The following is a 12715-nucleotide window of genomic DNA, read 5'->3' as shown; positions in this document are numbered from 1 at the left end:
GAGAAACGACTTCAAGATCATTGAAGAGACAGAAAGAGTCCCGTCTTTAAAAACATATATTTGCTGCCCTTAGAATTTCTGCCAATGTTTTGCTACTCAAATTTTTTTAGCAATGTTCTTAGATTGTAGAGCTATTACGTCCTCAGAATTTTCAAGGTCATTCTCTTAGCTCGAGAGCTGCCTTTCATTGCATAGTCATAATTCATTAGCTCCCTAACTATCATTATAACAAGTTCTACTGCCTAAAACAAGAGGCAACATCTATAACTATCTTTTGTGAGCAAAGATGTGATTAAGCACAAGCAGTCGTGCAGAGTGTATGCACCCTAGTCTTAATGTATTTAAAACAAGATGAATAGAAGCAGTTCACTCAGTGAGCGGTGTGGTAAGTCATGTTTATGAGCTGCTACTTGCCTAAGAGCAAGTGTTTCAGAGGGTCTAAAGGCGGGGACTAGAGAGGAAATGACAGAGTTGACAGAGGACAACAATTCAGCATACAATTTGTTTGTTGTTATTCAGCCTATAGGGGCTGAGTATGCTTGCAAAAATGTGTGACCTTAAGAACTTCGTGGGGTACATCGTCTCCCACTGAGGCCAAACAAGGCCCAACAAGGCAGCCATGGGGAGTGAGCTTCATGTCTGCTACAGATGTGCTGGGAGCCTCCTTCCAGCCCATGTATGTCCTTTAGTTAGGGGTATAAGAGGAGAGACTCTGTGAGACAGCGACGAGGAAGGAAGGGGAGCAGCATTTAGGATAGATAGATGGAGGGAGGGAGGGAGGGAGGGAGGGAGGGAGGGAGGGAGGGAGGGAGGCAGAGATGAAAAAAGAATTTCATATTGAACAATGCTCTACTCAATGATAACCTGGTCAAGGAAGAAATAAAGAAAGAAATTAAAAACTTTTTAGAATTTAATGAAAATGAAGATACAACATACCCAAACTTATGGGACATAATGAAAGCTGTGCTAAGAGGAAAACTCATAGCGCTGAGTGCCTGCAGAAAGAAACAGGAAAGAGCATATGTCAGCAGCTTGACACCACACCTAAAAGCTCTAGAACAAAAAGAAGCAAATACACCCAGGAGGAGTAGAAGGCAGGAAATAATCAAACTCAGAGCTGAAATCAACCAAGTAGAAACAAAAAGGACCATAGAAAGAATCAACAGAACCAAAAGTTGGTTCTTTGAGAAAATCAACAAGATAGATAAACCCTTAGCCAGACTAACGAGAGGACACAGAGAGTGTGTCCAAATTAACAAAATCAGAAATGAAAAGGGAGACATAACTACAGATTCAGAGGAAATTCAAAAAATCATCAGATCTTACTATAAAAACCTATATTCAACAAAATTTGAAAATCTTCAGGAAATGGACAATTTCCTAGACAGATACCAGGTATCGAAGTTAAATCAGGAACAGATAAACCAGTTAAACAACCCCATAACTCCTAAGGAAATAGAAGCAGTCATTAAAGGTCTCCCAACCAAAAAGAGCCCAGGTCCAGACGGGTTTAGTGCAGAATTCTATCAAACCTTCATAGAAGACCTCATACCAATATTATCCAAACTATTCCACAAAATTGAAACAGATGGATCACTACCGAATACCTTCTACGAAGCCACAATTACTCTTATACCTAAACCACACAAAGGCACAACAAAGAAAGAGAACTTCAGACCAATTTCCCTTATGAATATCGACGCAAAAATACTCAATAAAATTCTGGCAAACCGAATTCAAGAGCACATCAAAACAATCATCCACCATGATCAAGTAGGCTTCATCCCAGGCATGCAGGGATGGTTTAATATACGGAAAACCATCAACGTGATCCATTATATAAACAAACTGAAAGAACAAAACCACATGATCATTTCATTAGTTGCTGAGAAAGCATTTGACAAAATTCAACACCCCTTCATGATAAAAGTCCTGGAAAAAATAGGAATTCAAGGCCCATACCTAAACATAGTAAAAGCCATATACAGCAAACCAGTTGCTAACATTAAACTAAATGGAGAGAAACTTGAAGCAATCCCACTAAAATCAGGGACTAGACAAGGCTGCCCACTCTCTCCCTACTTATTCAATATAGTTCTTGAAGTTCTAGCCAGAGCAATCAGACAACAAAAGGAGATCAAGGGGATACAGATCAGAAAAGAAGAGGTCAAAATATCACTATTTGCAGATGACATGATAGTATATTTAAGTGATCCCAAAAGTTCCACCAGAGAACTACTAAAGCTGATAATCAATTTCAGCAAAGTGGCTGGGTATAAAATTAACTCAAATAAATCAGTTGCCTTCCTCTATACAAAAGAGAAACAAGCCGAGAAAGAAATTAGGGAAACGACACCCTTCATAATAGACCCAAATAATATAAAGTACCTCGGTGTGACTTTAACCAAGCAAGTAAAAGATCTGTACAATAAGAACTTCAAGACACTGAGGAAAGAAATTGAAGAAGACCTCAGAAGATGGAAAGATCTCCCATGCTCATGGATTGGCAGGATTAATATAGTAAAAATGGCCATTTTACCAAAAGCAATCTACAGATTCAATGCAATCCCCATCAAAATACCAATCCAATTCTTCAAAGAGTTAGACAGAACAATTTGCAAATTCATCTGGAATAACAAAAAACCCAGGATAGCTAAAGCTATCCTCAACAATAAAAGGACTTCAGGGGGAATCACTATCCCTGAACTCAAGCAGTATTACAGAGCAATAGTGATAAAAATTGCATGGTATTGGTACAGAGACAGACAGATAGACCAATGGAATAGAATTGAAGACCCAGAAATGAACCCACACACCTATGGTCACTTGATTTTTGACAAAGGAGCCAAAACCATCCAATGGAAAAAAGATAGCATTTTCAGCAAATGGTGCTGGTTCAACTGGAGGTCAACATGTAGAAGAATGCAGATCGATCCATGCTTATCACCCTGTACAAAGCTTAAGTCCAAGTGGATCAAGGACCTCCACATCAAACCAGACACACTCAAACTAATAGAAGGAAAACTAGGGAAGCATCTGGAACACATGGGCACTGGAAAAAATTTCCTGAACAAAACACCAATGGCTTATGCTCTAAGATCAAGAATCGACAAATGGGATCTCATAAAACTGCAAAGCTTCTGTAAGGCAAAGGACACTGTGGTTAGGACAAAACGGCAACCAACAGATTGGGAAAAGATCTTTACCAATCCTACAACAGATAGAGGCCTTATATCCAAAATATACAAAGAACTCAAGAAGTTAGACCGCAGGGAAACAAATAACCCTATTAAAAAATGGGGTTCAGAGCTAAACAAAGAATTCACAGCTGAGGAATGCCGAATGGCTGAGAAACACCTAAAGAAATGTTCAACATCTTTAGTCATAAGGGAAATGCAAATCAAAACAACCCTGAGATTTCACCTCACACCAGTGAGAATGCCTAAGATCAAAAACTCAGGTGACAGCAGATGCTGGCGAGGATGTGGAGAAAGAGGAACACTCCTCCATTGTTGGTGGGATTGCAGACTGGTAAAACCATTCTGGAAATCAGTCTGGAGGTTCCTCAGAAAATTGGACATTGAACTGCCTGAGGATCCAGCTATACCTCTCTTGGGCATATACCCAGAAGATGCCTCAACATATAAAAGAGACACGTGCTCCACTATGTTCATCGCAGCCTTATTTATAATAGCCAGAAGCTGGAAAGAACCCAGATGCCCTTCAACAGAGGAATGGATACAGAAAATGTGGTACATCTACACAATGGAATATTACTCAGCTATCAAAAACAACGAGTTTATGAAATTCGTAGGCAAATGGTTGGAACTGGAAAATATCATCCTGAGTGAGCTAACCCAATCACAGAAAGACATACATGGTATGCACTCATTGATAAGTGGCTATTAGCCCAAATGCTTGAATTACCCTAGATCCCTAGAACAAACGAAACTCAAGACGGATGATCAAAATGTGAATGCTTCACTCCTTCTTTAAATGAGGAAAAAGAATACCCTTGGCAGGGAAGGGAGAGGCAAAGATTAAAACAGAGACTGAAGGAACACCCATTCAGAGCCTGCCCCACATGTGGCCCATACATATACAGCCACCCAATTAGACAAGATGGATGAAGCAAAGAAGTGCAGACCGACAGGAGCCGGATGTAGATCGCTCCTGAGAGACACAGCCAGAATACAGCAAATACAGAGGCGAATGCCAGCAGCAAACCACTGAACTGAGAATAGGTCCCCTGTTGAAGGAATCAGAGAAAGAACTGGAAGAGCTTGAAGGGGCTCGAGACCCCAAAAGTACAACAATGCCAAGCAACCAGAGCTTCCAGGGACTAAGCCACTACCTAAAGACTATACATGGACTGACCCTGGACTCTGACCTCATAGGTAGCAATGAATATCCTAGTAAGAGCACCAGTGGAAGGGGAAGCCCTGGGTCCTGCTAAGACTGAACCCCCAGTGAACTAGACTGGTGGGGGGAGGGCGGCAATGGGGGGAGGGTTGGGAGGGGAACACCCATAAGGAAGGGGAGGGGGGAGGGGGATGTTTGCCCGGAAACCGGGAAAGGGAATAACACTCGAAATGTATATAAGAAATACTCAAGTTAATAAAAAATAAAAAAAAAAAGAATTTCATGTGAGAACTGGAGAAATGGCTCAGCATTTAAGAACTTACTGTTGCAAAAGACCTCAGTTCAGTTTTCTGTACCCACGTGGCAGCTCAAAACTGCATATAACTGCAGGTCTAGGGCATGTGTTGTTCTCTGACTGAGACTGCTGTGTGATCATAGTGCACCTAAGCTCACACAGGCACGTGTACACACATGTACTTAATAATTTAGCAGCCCAAGTTGACACTCTATAAGTTACGTTCTCATGATGAAGATACCACTTTCCCTTGCTCTTGTGTGGGAATTCTGCCTCCCCACATCATCTGGACATCTGAGTATACCTGAAAGTCTAGTAAAAAACTCAATTTCTAGAATGCAAGTTTCTCTATGGGGGGCTTTCTTCTGACCCAGACTTAGTTTCCAATACTAGGATACAAATCAGACATTGCAAAGGTCTATATTAAACATGAAAATTGCCCATATCTGAACATTTTTAAGTACAAAAATATTGGTAAAGGTAAAATTCTACAAGGATCTAGAAAGAATTAACACACATACATATACAAACTCATATATACACATATCACACTATCAAAAGATTAGCAATCATATTATAGTCAAAAAGCACTGGACTCGGTGACAGCATTGAGGCCTACTCAGATGAAATCTGGAGATAACAATGGTCAGAACTAAGTTTTCCTTTGCAAAAGGGATCATTTGCAGACTAGCAAATCTTTTAAACACATATTTAGAAACCACCAGGTACAGGTGTGTACTGGGTTTCATGGATGCAAACATGAAACACTTAACATTTTCCTGTCATTTTTCTCAGAGGAAGCCTATTGAATTCTATTTAATTGAATCAGTCCTTTCACGTCCAGTTATGGGCTCTCATGCTTTGACCTACATGAAATCATCTCCAACTCTTAATAACGGCAAGGTTCGAAAGTACAAGGCACATTTTCTTTGTCCCCCACACTCCTCTCAATCTTTATGTGGCTTCTATGCCCTAGCTTCAGAGTAATTTTCTTACAGAAGACATCACAATGTCAAAAACAAGATGCTTTTCCTTTTCTCTTTGCCATACCCTTATTTATTTCCACCATATCTCCTTTTATGGTACTAATTGCCTTTTCCCTTCACTGATTTCTGGCCGTTGTCTTCAATTCTAAAATTCAGCTTCTAGTTAACATCTACTCTCCACTCTGTTCTTGGGTATTTAATAAATACTAATTCATGGAAATGATAAATGTTCTGCCTGGGTGGACAGAGAGGTTCTTCCTGCCCTGACCTGCTTCTCATATGACATACCCAACAAAATCACCAGAGAAATAGTGCTATAGCAGAAACCTGCTCAAGTCATTCCACAGGGAAAGCCTTGTGATAGCTTCCAAGCAGGTAGAAAAGGCTCTGGGGGCTCTAGTCTATTCATTTCTTATGGCTACTATTGCAAATTATTACCTACTTAGATTCTTAAAACAAAACAAATGTATTCCCCTATGTAGCAAGGAGTCAGGTATCCAAAGCAAATCATAGTTGGCTGAAGATCCAAGCATTCACTGGACTGCATGGTTCTGGAATCTCTAGAGAATTCATTCCTTGCTTTTCTCGTTGCTCATGCAAATAGTATTCTCTAGAATCCAGGGTTCAGATCACCCCTTTATCATGGAAATGGATAGTTGCAACAAGTTCCCCTTATTATAATATCTTCTTTGGCTGTTGCTCTTTCCCTTCCCCTAATGAGAACTGAAATGGTTGTATTAAATGTACACAGATGAAAATCACCTCCCTATTTCAATATTTTTACTGTACTTACATATACAGAGCCTGTTTGTCCTGTGTACATGCTCTTGTAATCAGGATATGTCCATCTTCAGAAGCCTATTGTGTAAAATACCTTGTGTAATTTCATTTTCATTACCTCTCAGATATTATCTGCTCTGGAAGAGATATCTTTATAAATCAGGATTTCGCTGATCTCTATATCCCTATACTACTTCACGCTTATTACTGTCAACACCGCACTGATCCATCCTGTGATTCCTCTTTAAATATGGACTCTAAGTAGTATGGCATTGAGGACTACAATTACAGGACATTGTATCTCTTGCCAAACACAATACCAAAGGAAAGAATGAATGAACACATGAAGAAATAATGTTGCATTGTTTCTTCATCACTGTTCTAAAAAAAAGGCAACTAAACTGCTCAGAAAGAGCTGGCCCCACATCCCTGGGAAGCAGAGCATCTGGACAGCCACGTGCAAGGAGTCAGTTGCCATCCCCGTCCACATTTCCCTCCCAGCTGTACTCTTAACCACTGTGACCACAAAAGTGGGGAAATTATAGAGTGAGAGGGGGTAAAAATTTTCCTAGCTTCACTTCTCTGATATTTATCTACATTTCATTTTGTTTATTGATAAATTTAGTTCATTTAAGGTCCCTGTGAAAGCCAACCTTGATTTCTGAATTATGACACTGTGTGCCTATGTGAAAACATTTGTAGGTAGCTTGAAGTAACAGCTGTAAAGAGAACAAAATGTTATACATAAAGCTTGTTGAGTCCAAGGAACATATTAACACTCCTCAAAACATGGACAAAAACAAAATGTGAGGCAAACAACAGGCAAATCCCCTGAGGTTGGGAAAATAACCTGAAGGTTCATTTCTGTTGAAACACTTGAGTTAATCTGAAACATTCCTCAACTGTAAATTATTGTGCCAGTCTCTCTCTCAAGATAAATATTTATCATCCTCAAGGGCAATACATCACATAGTATGGAAAAAGATTTCTGTTGATGTCAAATTCACTCCTAAATATATAAGGTGTTTAAGACCTTGGATCAAAATATTTAGGATACTCCTAAGTATTTCAATGTTAATCTTAGTTACTAGTAGACTGAATTGTTAATTTTAGATGCTGGGGAACCAATAATTTAATTATATAAAAGTTCAGTATATGCTGTAATATGACATTGATACATACTCTGTAAAATTTTTATCTTCATAATAATAAATTTTCTTAAGGTTAAATTGCCAATAAAGAGTTTAATAATGATTAGTATGTTGCTTTTAAATACTTAGTAAAATTCTGATAAAACTTAAGACAATGTCATTCTCAGTAGTGAGCTACTTAAATATATCAATAGATTTAAAACTCTATTAAGTTATATCATCATTGGAAACTGAAGTTACTTCAAGATTGGAAAACACCAAAGAATACAGTAAATAGAGAGTTGAGGCTTCCTACCTGAGGCATTTCCCTTGCAATATTTCCTTACTTCACTTACTCCTTTCAACCCTTATTGGGTTTTTTACTATTACACTAGCATAGTATTCGATTTTACATCATAATCAATAAACATTGATCTCTATGATTTAGCAAAACCCCTCTGAACTCATTCTAACAGGACATCATGTTTAATAACTCATGTTAATTTCTTTTACAGAAGCAAGACAAGCAAAAGATCAAAAAAATCAGATAAAATTTATAGTGGTGATTTCATTATTAGGTTCTAAAATCTCCTCAACAAAAGATAAAAATGTAATAGAAAAATGTAGAAACACTTTGGCAGCTCTTTTTAAGTGAAATGTCCTTAACATCCAAAAGCTTTTGGAAGATAGAGTATCCAAAGAAAAATGAGTGAAGCATATTAATATATTAATAGTAGGCTCTCAGAAAAAATAAGACTAATTGAAATATAAAAACATGCTCCATCACATTAACAATAAAAAATGACAAGTTGAAGAAGTGTGTCTTTTTAAATTGGTTGTAAGGTGGCCCTAACTTCTCTGATCCCAGCACACAGCTCACTGCTCCCAAATCCCATGGGGGAGAGAGTTGAACACCCAGAAGTACAGGCAATCCTGAGACTGCAGGGTAGGACAGACTGCCACTTCTGCCCACCTTTTCCCACATCCTTGGCCCAAGAGGAAACTGCATAGTGCCTCTGGACACATGAATATAGGAGCAGTCAAGCTGGAGGAGACCTACGGTCCAGATTTGCACCCAGATCTGAACCGAACCAGTCAAACAGCTCCCTGCATACAAATCGACCCTCAGAAGTGTGGTCATTCCTATGAAACCAGAGGAGATTATTCTTTGCCCACATTCCAGAATCAAGAGGAAAACGCCTTGTGCCATCTGTGCCCACTGCTCACAGGGACCTAGGAAAGCTAGGGAGAGGACCCTTCTAGTTCCTGCCCTCATGGAGAGCAGAAAGCCAGCCACCAGGAGAGACTACATACCTGAGAACAGAACACTCTGTTCCCATAACTGACTGAAAGAAAACAGGAAAACAGGTCTCCAGGAGTGCTAACACACAGGCCCACAGGAGGGTCGAACCACCTTTAGAAACAGCAAAACAAGCTAACACCAGAGACAACCTGATGGCTAGAGACATAGACAGGAACTCAACCAACAGAAACCAAGACTACTTTGCATCATCAAAACCCAGTTCTCCCACCAAAAGAAACACTGGATACACAAACACACTGGAAAAGCAAGATGTAGATTTAAAATCACATTTTATCATGATGATAGAGGACATTAAGAAGGTCATAAATAACTCCCTTAAGGAAGTACAGGACAAAACAAGTAAAAAACCAGAAGCGCTTAAATAGGAAACACAAAAATCCCTTAAAGAACTCCTGGAAAAAACAACCAAACAGGAGAAGGAAATGTACAAAATCATCCAGGAAAGAAAAATGGAAATAGAAACAATAAAGAAAGCACAAAGGGAGACAACCCTGGAGATAGAAAACCTAGGAAAGAGATAAGTAGTCATAGATGCGAGCATCACCAACAGAATGCAAGAGATAGAAGAGAGAATCTAAGGAGCAAAACACAACTGTCAAAGATAATGGAAAATGGAAAAAGCTTCTAGCTCACAACATACAGGAAACCCAGGACACAATGAGAAGATCAAACCTAAGGATAATAGGTATAGAAGAGAGTGAAGACTTCCAAATTAAAGGGCCAGTAAATATCTTCAACAAAATCGTAAAAGAAAACTTCTCTAACCTAAAGAAAGAGATGCCCATAAACATACAAGAAGCCTACAGAATACCAAATAGACTGGACCAGAAAAGAAATTCCTCCCATCACATAATAGTCAAAACACCAAATGCACAAAACAAATGAAGAATATTAAAAGCAGTAAGGGGAAAAGGTCAAGTAACTTATAAAGGCAGATCTATCAGAATTATCCCAGATTTCTCACCAGAGACTATGACAGTCAGAAGATACTGTACAGATGTCATACAGACCCTAAGAGAACACAAATGCCAGCCCAGGCTACTGTATCCAGCAAAACTATCAATTAACATTGGAGGAGAAACCAAGATATTCTGTGACAAAACCAAATTTACACAATATCTTTCTACAAATACAGCCCCACAAAGGATGATAAATGGCAAAGCCCAACACAAGGAGGTAATCTAAACCCTAGAAAAAGCAAGAAAGTAATCTCCTTGCAAAAAAACAAAAGAAGAGAGACACACAAACCTAATCCCACCTCTAAATATGAAAATAAAAGGAACCAGCAATCACTATTCCTTAATATCTCTCAACGTCAATGGACTCAATTCCCCAATAAAAAGACACAGATTAACAGACTGAATATGTAAAGAGGAACCAGCATTTTGTTACCTACAGGAAACATACCTCAGAGACTAAGACAGACAGAACCTCAGAGTAAAAGGATGGAAAACAACTTCTCAAGCAAATGGTCTGAAGAAGCAAGCTAATCTAATATCGGATAAAATGGACTTTCAACCAAAAGTCATCAAAAAAGATAAGGAAAGACACTTCATATTCATCAAAGTAAAATTCCACCAAGATGAACACTCAATCCCATATATCTGTGCTCCAAATACAAGGGCACCTACATACCTAGAAGAAACCTTACTAAAAACTCAAAGCACACATTGCACCTCACACAATAATAGTAGGAGATTTCACCACCCCATTCTCATCAATGGACAGATGATGGAAACAAAAAATACTAACAGAAGATATGAACCAAATGGGCAAATGGATATTTATAGAACATTCTATCCTAAAACAAAAGGATAATATACCTTCTTCTCACCACCTCATGGTATTTTCTCCAAAATTGACCATATATTTGGTCATAAAACAGGCCTCAATAGATACAGAAAGATAGAAATAATCCCATGCATCTTATCAGACCACCACGGGCTAAAGCTGGTCTTCAATAACAATAAGGGAAGAATGCCCACATATACATGGAAGTTGAACAATGCTCTACGCAGTGATAACCTGGTCAAGGAAGAAATAAAGAAAGAAATTAAAGACTTCTTAGAATTTAATGAAAATGAAGGTACAACATACCCAAACTTATGGGACACAATGAAAGCTGTGCTAAAAGGAAAACTCATGGCTCTGAATGCCTGCAGAAAGAAACAGGAGAGAGAATACATCAGCAGCTTGACAGCACACCTAAAAGCTCTAGAACAAAAAGAAGCAAATACACCCAGGAGGAGTAGAAGGCAGGAAATAATCAAACTCAGGGCTGAAATCAACCAAGTAGAAACAAAAAAGGTCTATACAAAGAATCAACAGAACCAAAACCTTGTTCTTTGAGAAAATCAACAAGATAAATAAACCCTTAGCCAGACTAACCAAAAGGCACAGAGAGTATGTTCAAATTAACAAAATCAGGAATGAAAAGGGAGATATAACACAGATTCAGAGGAAATTCAAAAAACCATCAGATCCTACTACAAAAGCCTATATTCAACAAAACTGGAAAATCGGGAGGAAATGGAGAAAGAATATTCTAGACAAATTCCAGATATCAAAGTTAAATCAGGAATAGATTAGCCATTTAAACAACCCCATAACTACTAAAGAATTGGAAGCAGTCATTAAAAGTCTCCCAACCAGGGAGGGGGGAGGGGGATGTTTGCCCGGAAACCGGGAAAGGGAATAACACTCGAAATGTATATAAGAAATACTCAAGTTAATAAAAAAAAAAAATAGAAAAAAAAAAAGTCTCCCAACCAAAAAGAGCCCAGGACCAAATGGGTTTAGTGCAGAATTCTATCAGACCTTCATAGAAGACCTCATACCAATACTATCCAAACTATTCCACAAAATTGAAACAGATGGAGCACTACCGAATTCCTCTATGAAGCCACAATTACTTTTATACTGAAACCACACAAAGACCCAACAAAGAAAGAGAACTTCAGACCAATTTCCCTTATGAATATTGACGCACAATTACTCATTAAAATTCTTGCAAACTGAATCCAAGAACACATCAAAACCATTATCCATCATGGTCAAGTAGGCATCACCCCAGCTATGAAGGGATGGTTCAATATTCAGAAAAACATCAACATAATTCACTATATTAAAAAACTCAAAAATAAAAACCACATTCATTTCATTAGATGCTGAGAAAGCATATGACAAAATTTAACACCCCTTCATGATAAAAGTCCTGGAAAGAACAGGAATTCAAGGCCCATACATAAACATAGTAAAAGCCATATACAGCACACCAATAGCTAACATTAAACTAAATGGAGAGAAACTGAAAGCAAGCCCACTAACATCAGGGACTAAACAAGGCTGCCCATTCTCTCCCTACTTCTTCAATATAGTTCTCAAAACCCTAGTCAAAGCAATCAGACAACAAAAGGAGGTCAAAGGGATACAGATTGGAAAGGAAGAAGTCAAAATATCACTATCTGCAGATGATATGATAGTGACTCCAAAAATTCCACCAGAGAACTACTAAGCCTGATAAAAACTTCAGCAAAGTGTCGGTGTATAAAATTAACTCAAACACACCAGTACCTTCCTCTACACAAAAGATAAACAGGCTGAGAAAGAACTTAAGGAAATGACACCTTTGATAATACTCCCAAATAATATGAAATACCTCGGTGGGATTTTAACCAAGCAAGTGAAAGATCTGTATGATAAGAACTTCAAGTCTCTGAAGAAAGAAATTGAAGATCTCAGAAGATGGAAAGATCTCCCATGTTCATGGATTGGTAGGATTAATACAGTAAAAAATGGCCATTTTACCAAAAGCGATCTACGGGTTCAATGTAATCCC

The sequence above is a fragment of the Rattus norvegicus genome, chromosome 2, assembly GCF_036323735.1.
Source record: "Rattus norvegicus strain BN/NHsdMcwi chromosome 2, GRCr8, whole genome shotgun sequence".
Taxonomy (NCBI): domain Eukaryota; kingdom Metazoa; phylum Chordata; class Mammalia; order Rodentia; family Muridae; genus Rattus; species Rattus norvegicus.
Note: the sequence above shows the minus strand (reverse complement) of the source record.